This window comes from Crocodylus porosus, unplaced genomic scaffold (assembly GCF_001723895.1).
Source record: "Crocodylus porosus isolate Cpor-Errol unplaced genomic scaffold, CroPor_comp1, whole genome shotgun sequence".
Lineage (NCBI taxonomy): Eukaryota > Metazoa > Chordata > Crocodylia > Crocodylidae > Crocodylus > Crocodylus porosus.
Genome location: NW_017728950.1, coordinates 23,533,765 through 23,543,194, shown reverse-complemented (window position 1 = coordinate 23,543,194; position 9,430 = coordinate 23,533,765).

Here is a 9,430-nt window from a genome sequence, read left to right as displayed (position 1 = left end):
AGAGAGACAGAGGGCTGTGGAGAGCCTGAGCGCTCAGTGAGGTGTAGCAAGAGACAGGGGCTGCAGACAGCCCAAGAGCCCAGTGAGGCACAGCAAGAGAGACAGCACCCAGTGAGGTGCGACGAGAGAGAGACAGGGCTGCGGAGAGCCCAAGCGCCCAGTGAGGCATAGGGAGAGACTGGGGCTGCATGGAGTCTGAGCATCCAGTGAGGTGCAGTGAGAGAGACAGGGGCTGCGGAAAGCCCGAGTGATAGAGAAGTGTCAAGTGAGACCAAAGAACGTCTGGTACATCTGCGAGGCTTGGGGCATGGTACAGGTGTGGTTGGAGCCACGCATAGCCCATAAGGCCGGGGTGCACAGAACACCTATCAGAGGAAGGGCAAGTGATAGCAGGAGAACCATTGCCAAGAGGATGAAAGGCAGCCTCCCTTTAATATATATAAGACCAAGACGTGGCGGGTGAGATAGAGAGTGCTTGTAGGCAGCTTGGCGCGGTACAGAGGGCAACTAGGGGAGAGCACGGCAACCCTAGGATGCCCCTCCTCTTTCAGGGCCCCTTTTCTTAAAATGTAAATTCATCATTATCTGAAGGGACCTGGTTTATCTGTTTCAGAGCAGGTTTGCAAGGATGAATAAATAATTCATGTTGAATACTAATTCTTAGCAATTACTGCTCTTCAGCCATTTAGGCGTTGAGCCTCTCTGGGGTACCAAATAAAATCATTGTTTATCACCTGGAAGTCATTATCATCTTGTGTAATCCTGGCCCTATAATAACATAATAGAAATACATTTCATATCAAACACTCCAGTGTATATAAACATAAGGATGATATGGCTAAATACAGCTTGATGTTACCAATATGTAAAGACTACACATGCCTTATCTGTAGAATAAACTTAAGAAATGTGCGTGACATCCAGTGAATCCCTCAGACAAGGGGTTTTCAACCTTTTTGGGTCAGTGTACCCCTGGCGGCTGATCGAGAAGGCAGGTGTCCCCCTGGCATACCGCTGGTTGAAAACCCCTGCCCCAGACCATAGTGGGGCAATTCCAGCACTCGGGGCTGGGCAGAGGCAGTGCAGGGCTCTGGGCCCCTAATCCCAGCATGTGGGGCTGGTTGGAGGTGGCATAGGGTCTGATCCCAGCACACATGGGCCAGGCAGAGGAGTGTGGGGCTGTGGAGCATTGATCCCTGCACGTGGGACCGTCTGGGGACAGCAGGGAGTTTGATCCCATTGTACAGAGGATAACCGAGTCTTCATGGGGCCTGGTTTGGGCAAGCAGCCTGATCCTCGTGTGTAAGGTTCAATTTGGTGTGTGGCTTGGCCTACTACTGCTCATCTGACCTTTGTACCCAAAGGGTTGAGCACCACTGGCCTAGATTTTAGTAGGTAGTGATGTCATAATAGCAACCAAGTGCTCAGTAGCTTCCTGGCTGCTTGTGGGTTACATCCTTAGCAGAGCTATGGTAAGATAAAACCAAATTATAATTTTAAATGCTTGTTTAACTGTTTAAACCAGTAGGGTTTAACTTCACACGTGTGGGCCAGATGGGAGCATGCAGCTGGTGTGAACGGCCTGTCACCAGCATGTCAATGCAAGTGAACGCTCATGTTGCTTCTCCCTTTCTTCTGCTGCTAAATTCAGTGATGGGAAAGGAGGGTATGAGCATCAGTGATATTTGCCTGTGCTGATGTGTTGGTGAGCTCAGAGCTTTCATGTAGCTCCAGAGCCTGTATGATCATACCCATTTGATCAGGGGCTTGCATGGCAAGCCATATGAGGAGAGGCTGAGGGATCTTGGACTCTTCAACCTAAAGAAAAGAAGGCTGAGAGGGGACCTGATTGCGGCTTACTGCTTTATCAGAGGCGTACATCAGGGGCTCAGTGAACAACTGTTCACCAGGGTGCCCTGGCAGAAAACTGGAAACAATGGCTACAAACTCCTGGAAGATAGTTTCAGGCTGAACATTAGGAAAAACTTCTTCACAACTAGGGTGTCCAGACTACGGAACAAGCTCCCCCCAGAGGTGGTGCAGTCATCTACCCTAGAGGTTTTCAAGAGAAGACTGGATGGTCACCTGGCTGGGGTCACCTTACCTCATATGTCTTTCCTGCTCATGCAGAAGGCTGGATCCAATGATCCTTCGGGGTCCCTTCCAGCCCTACAATTCTATGATTCTCTAAGAGCCCAGGAGCTGAGCATCTCTGTTCACCTCTTCTTGCCCCTCTCCTCTACTGAACTCAGTGGTAGGGAAAACAGGGGTGGAGCAGCAGCAGCCGTTGCTCAGCTCCCAGGTTCTGGAGCTGTGCAAAGATTGTGGCTGTAACTAGATCCTGTGCTGATATGCTGATGAGCTCAAAATGTTCACACAGGTCTGGACCCCAGGAGCTAAGCACTATGAAGGGAAGGGAGGAGGAGGCAAATAACAGTAACGCTCAGCTCCTGGGTTCTGGAGCCCTGTGGAAATGTTAGCAGCTAGAAGGGGTAGAGACCCATTTTTGGTGGCCCCATGCATTCATGCGTGGCCACAGGGCTCTGGTGCAGCACAGGGCTGGCTGCAGTCTCTGAAAACAATAGAAAGTTATTTCAAAATAAGCCTCACTGCTCTGGTAGTGTAGGACGGGTGATGGTGTAGCCATGATGGTCCAGAACTTGAGAGAGGCAAGGATTTCGTAGGGTGAGATCTTTCATTGGACCAACTATATAACTGGAATAAAGTTAGACAAGCTTTAAAATGTATGACATTCTTCATCCGGTCTCTGATCACAGGAAGCCAGGCACAGCATAGTGAAAAAACAGCAGAGCAGTGGGGCTTTCTTTGAAATAACTTTCTGTTGTTTTCAGGGGCTGCAGCCAGCCCTGTGCTGGACCAGAGCCCTGTGGCCATGCATGAATGCATGGGCCCACCAAAAGTGAGTCTCCACCTCTTCTAGCTGCCAACTTTTCCACAGGGCTCCAGAGCCCAGGAGCTGAGCATTACTACTGTTTGCCTCCCATACACAATTAGCAATAGAGATAAGCTGATTTCTGGGAAATCAAGGAAATCAAAAGGGAGGATGGTCATTCCACCTTTCTGTGGAAAAAAGTCAGAGGAGTTGAATAAAATATAATGTACCATGAACCTAATATTAATGTTTAGTCTTGGCTCTTAGTGTCCTGCCAGCTTATGAATTTTTCTTCCCAAGTTCTTCTTTCAGGTATGTCTCCAGGTTAATGTCTCTTAGTTTAGTATGTAGTATAAGTGAGTACCTCCTTTTTAAGTTGATTCCTTTTGGAGTCAGTTAGGTGAAGAAGATGGTTTCTCAGTTTTCCTGAAGTTCTCCTGCATAGTTGTGTTGCATACATAGAGTTGTGTGTGTTGAAAGACAAAACTGGGAACAGTAATTCCACTAATTTTGTGTATGCTACCCCTGAGCTACCACCCTAAGAAACCCTTGCCACTGCTGCAGGACAGAGTATAGTCCCACGTTGACCACAGTCCCAAAGCACACAGCTCACTCTTCAGGAGACATTGGTAGGGAACTGGGAAGTGCAGGGAGCTGAGGTAAGATACAGTGCTGCCAGCTGGGCAATTTCCATCTGTCTTCCCTTCCTACAGGCCTGAGGCCTCACAAACCCCCATTAACACTAAGAACTCAGAAACCAGCTAGCCCATCAGCCTCAGTCCCTACTACCGCATGGGGCACTATTTAATTTTAAGGTTTAATTTATTTTTATAAAATGTAGAATAATACTACAGAATGTTGAACTTTTTTTGCATCAATAAGCTTAATATACTAAGAAATACATGCTTTTACTTCCTAATATTGCTTCAAATACTATAATGTTTGTCTACATAACCCCTGGCCCATTTCTAATTTTAAGGATTGGCCCATTTGTAAAAAAGGTTGAGCACCACTGGCATAAAGTGTCACTGTTTAAAATCATGAGAAAAGCCACAGTAGATTTTATTCAATAATAAACTTATTCTCAGTCCCTTCCCAGATGATGAAGAGAATGCTTACACAGTCGCCATACAGGGGCCCTATTCATTATCAGTTGCCTCTGGGCTATGGAGTAGGCACCATTATATAGCACCCTTTATTTTCCTGCATAGGGGACTGCAGGCCAACTACACATGCAAAGGCCACTGTACTATTTTGGTTATTATTCTTGGAATACTCCCAAACCTGCAACTGACATTGTGGAAGTCCTGGGACAATCCTGGAGATTAACTGAATACAAACAAGCCCTTGACATCTTCCCCCTGCTAAACAACCTGCATCTTGTCCTGCCACAGCTGCTTCCCAGTCCTACCCCATGTCGAGTCTCCTGGAAACAGGGGTCTGTGGGGCAATTCTGCCTGTGGTGACAGCAGCACAGCACTGTTTCAGGGATTTTGCAGGACCCTGGTTGAAAAGCAGTGTTCTAGAGTCATCTCAGAAATCACAAGCCTATATCATGACTGCCTATGGCAACATCAGGGCTTCTTTAAAGTTGGTTCCATGCTTTAGAGGGTCCGTATAGATAGCTTAATAGATTCCCAAATTCTTCCATGAGGAAGTCACGCTGTGAGGCTGGGTAGGATGAATCACACACATCTTTCAAACAGCTTCTCACACTGGGGGCTTGTGCATGGCCTACTTTTGCCCCTAATCCCTTACACAGATCCTGACCCAAGAAGAATTACTGGAAGTGGGTGGCAGAGTGAAGTGGGTAGATGACACCTGTTTATAGAAGGCCATTCTGCATAAAATCATAGACTCATAGGGCTGGAAAGAACCTCATGAAGTTATCTAGTCCAGCCCCCTGCTCAAGGCAGGATCATCCCTGACTGAACCACCCCAGCCAAGTGTCTGTTCAACCCACTCTCAAAAATTTCCAGGGATGGAGATTCCAAAACCTCTCTAGGTAGCCTGTTCCAATGCCTTATCACCCTCATTTTCCAAAAGTTTATCCTAATCTCCAACCTAAATATCCCTTGCTGTGGCTTGATTGTGTTGCTCCTAATCCTGTTCCCTATTGCAACAGAGAACACTATATCACCATCCTCTTTATAATCACCCTTCAGGTATTTAAGAACTTTTATTTAATCCTCCCTCAATCTTTTCTTCTCTGGATTAAATAATCCTAGTTCTTGCAGCCTTTCCTTGTAAATCATGTTTTCCAAGCCTCTAATAATTTTTGTTGCTTTCTGCTACGTTCTTTCTAATCTGTCCACAACTCTTTTAAAGCATGGGGCTCAAAACTGGACACAGTACTCCATGTGAAGCCTTCACCAGTGACAAAAAGAGCCACAACATCACTTCTCTTTTCGACAAGTGACACTTTTATTAATGCAACCCAGTATGTTGTTGGCTTTTTTTGCAACAAGAGCATACAGTTGCTTCACATTCATCTTATGGTTTACTGTAACCCCCTGGTCCTTTTCTGCAGAACTGCAGCCTAGCCAGTCATTCCTCAAGTCATTCCTCAATTTGTATTTGTGCATGCAAATATTCATGGAGGTTATGCATGGGGATTATACAGGGGAGATACAACCTGCCCCAAAGTCTTTATTTTTCTGGAGAAAGAAGAAGGGAATAGATGGGAGGAAAGTTCCCAGCTGCCCTTTTAGGAGACAGAGGAGATGGCTTAGCTGTCTGTATAATGGTGTTTTGCTGCCCTTTAGATTAGTTATATGGAAATCCAATTTTTTCTTTCCTGGCAGTCATTTGATGCTCTGAGTTTAGTTTTGAAAAGAAATGGTTGAAACAAATGTGAACCCCAACATGTGGATTTAAAGTTATGGTTAAGGAGATGTACTGCCTTTGCTCTTTCTTCTGGTCACTCCAGTCTGTTTCATACAGACAAAGGATACCTTACCACTCAGAACATAGCATGAAAAGACATTCTCAAGCAATGAACCACAGCAGGGTATGCCTTCTTGGGTGCATCTACATGTGCACTTTACTGTGGAGTTGACTAATTAGCTCAGCAGTAAAGTGTCACTGTCTACACATGTGCCCATATTAGGGTGCAATAAATTAATTAACTCCACCATAGGATAGTGTTCCAGCAGTATGGTCAGGGGTAGAAAGGTAAGAAAGGTTTATTGACTTAACAAAAACATAACTATGCACAGATAACAAAACAACAGACAGACAATAATAATTCACATTGGCAACTTATCGACAGGCCCCTCTGATGCCTGATGTACAACAAGTTTCTCTTCTGCAAAGCTCGGTGAAGTCTGATGTTCCTGATCAGCACTGTCCAAAGGGTACTGGGAAGGACCCTGCTATTCAGTCTTTGGGCTCCTCGAGGTCTGCGGGCCCACTGATCAAGGCCAGCAGCTAATCTTAAATCAGTACTTCTTTCACAGAGCTACATCTTCATTCTGAATGATTTCTGTGTGTGCCAGCCAATTTATAATTTCTAAGCTGTGCTGATAAGTTACAGCTATTCAGATTCTTTTTATTTCAACTGTCGTTGGACTGACCAATAGCAGTACAAGCCTTGCATTCTTTTGATAAGGTTAATTTTAACTACACCACAGGGCCTTACTACTTCAAGGATTTGCTAAATTTACTAGGCCTTACTTTATACAAGGCCTTACTACATCTTAAACTTTAATTAGGCTCTTAACAACATATAGCTTAATATCTGAACAAATGACAGAAAAACACTTGGTCTAATCTTCATAGAGCCTTCAGCAAACACCTTTATCACACAGGCATAATTTTCAGCTGTCACAGATAGTACTGTCCAGGACAAGTACTATCCTATGGCGGAGTAATTTACGCTGCTACAACTCACATGTAGACAGTGCCCGGGGATGACTGGGGCATGAGGGTGCTGCAGTGCAGGGGCTGTCTGTTGGCTAGCTCCACACTTTAGCACCCTCATGACCCAGTCAGCCCCTCTGCTGCTCAATGCTGCTAGCCAGAACTTGAGGCTGGCCCCCTAGGCTTCTTGTCAGTCTGTGGCTGCTCTGCCCTGGCTCAAGATGCTGTGATCCCAGGCACACATGTAAACACTGCACCTGGGAGAACTAAACTCTGGTGAAAACTGAGCCAGACTTTATTTCATCACACTAATTGCATGTGTTGATGTACACCTTTGATTTTTCTTGGCACCCATGAGGGTGAACATAATTGAAGCATTAAGTAAGCTTAGGTTTTTTGGAGAAATTATTATTAAGCAGCAGGGGCAGGAAACTGTATTGTCTGCAACATTAGCAAAAAAGAGGAGGAGGCAGCTCCCATAAAACAGAACTTGTTGGGGTTTGTCTGCACTTGTGGTTGCCAGCTACAAGAAGACTTCAGCCCTTTAGCCATGGTTCTGCAGCAAACAATAGGCTGGCTGGACAGCACAATGCCTGTCCTGGAAAGTTTACTCTCTAAAGATAGACCATGTCAGTGGGAACAGTTCTTATTGTATAATCCAAGCAGGTGACAGAGGGGATGGACCAGGAAAAGAAAGCATGCAACAGCGGCTGGATTTCTCATCAGTAAAAGATCATGAAAAAGACTCTAAATGCCAGCAGGACATGCAGCCATGTAACAAGGCCTGAAACACCAGGATACAATTCTCCAAACATCTCTAGCCACTACATTATGTTTTCACATGATAGACAAAGTGAGCAATATGTTCCATACATGGCCAAAAATGTTTCTACAGCAGCTGCCAAGCATGGAGTTAGTATGGGACCTCTGGGCTTGCATTCTGTCCAGTTGCATGTTCATGAATCAGCTGTCTCTGAGAACATGGGGAAAGATGCTGCAAGGTCCATGTATTCAGCAGGAGTCCAAAATAAAGACTATAATACCAGCTGTGCAATGCCCAAGCAGGAGTGTCTAAACTATGCCCAGGTTTGCAATTTCAGTGTGATGGCCCAACATGAGGCTCCAACCCAACAGCACAGAATCCCACAAAGAAAAATGAGGCAGCATCTCCAAAAGGAACACAAATCAGCTGCGGTCATTCAGTCTGCTCAGAGAGGTGACCAAGTCAGACGGGAGATGGAGGAGATGAATAAAGCTGCTGCCAAAATTCAGGCAGCTTATCGAGGCTACAGAACACGGCAGGAATTACTTCTTGGATCCAACACACATACCAAAGGCAAAGGTCTAAAACAGAACGTGGAAAATACAGCAAAAAACAGTTACCTACCAGCTGCTTCAGGGTACTATCAGGAATGGGACTGGGGCTTCCGAACACAAGGTGTTATCACTAAAAACAATAGATCAAGATGCCACCACAAGAATAAGCACAGCACAGTCTCTTTTGTCATTCCTACATCAACGTTCCTGAAAATAGAGTCTTCTGTTACACCGAACAAGGAAGAGCTTACAATTGCTCATGGCTTATCTGCCCTAAAGGTCTTCAAAGCCACGACACAGCAGCAAGAAATCAATGATGCTGCAACCAGAATCCAAAAAGTATGGAGGGGATACCATGTCAGAAAGCAAATGAGGGAAATAGAAAAACAAGCTAAGATCTTGGTGGAGGCAATCCAGTCTTTTTCTGATGAGTGTAAAATCAGCCCAGAGAACCACAAGAGCTTCTGGGTTTCAGGAACAGCTGCTGTCATGGAAACTCAATCTTTGTATCTTAAGCAAGAAACCACAGTGCAAAAACCTGAACCTGATCTTGCTGTGAAACCAGAAGCAACCATGGAAAACAAATACACCAATACAGAAAGCAGTGAACTCTTGTTTAGAAATATTAACATATACACGATAGTGAAGGGCAGGCCATCTTCTCAACGGCCCCCGATAACCATAAGAGTGTCCAGTCCAAACGCTCTGGTACAGGGATACCACAGAGACACAAGCAGAGGAACCCAGGGCCTTTACACAGTCAAGCATCACAGTAGTTCAAAGCCATCTCAAATCTTCATTCAGATAAACTTGGTGAAGGGACATCCTTCAAGTAGACATTCATAAAATAGGAGAAAGGGAATAAAAGCTGGGGCCTGTATTGTGCTGGGCAATGCTGCTGTTAATGTGCGGGGGCTGACTGCTAACTGGCTTCTGGGAAGCTGTGATTGTGATAGAGATAAGGGGGCCCACCCACGTGCCGTTTTTCATGGGCTTCTGCATAGAAACAGCATAGACACAGCCATGATCAGGCTCTGTCCTGGGAGTCACCAGACAGCTCAGTCTCCTCTTCCATCCAACAACCCCCCTGAAACTTTGTCTAACATACACTGCATTATTTTTATTGTATGGGGCTGCTTAAACTGGACATAGTTCAGGGCCTCAGCATGTCATAATCCAGCACTATGTACATGTCTGCCTCATAAACGGGTCTAGGCAGGCAAGGTTCTTTGGGCAGATGTGATATCTTTTATTAGACCAACTGACTTTAATAAATAAATGGGCCTTTCATTTTGTAATCCTACAACCCAGGTCATGTGTTTGGCTTGTGTGTGAGGGCAATCTCTGTAACTTTGTTGG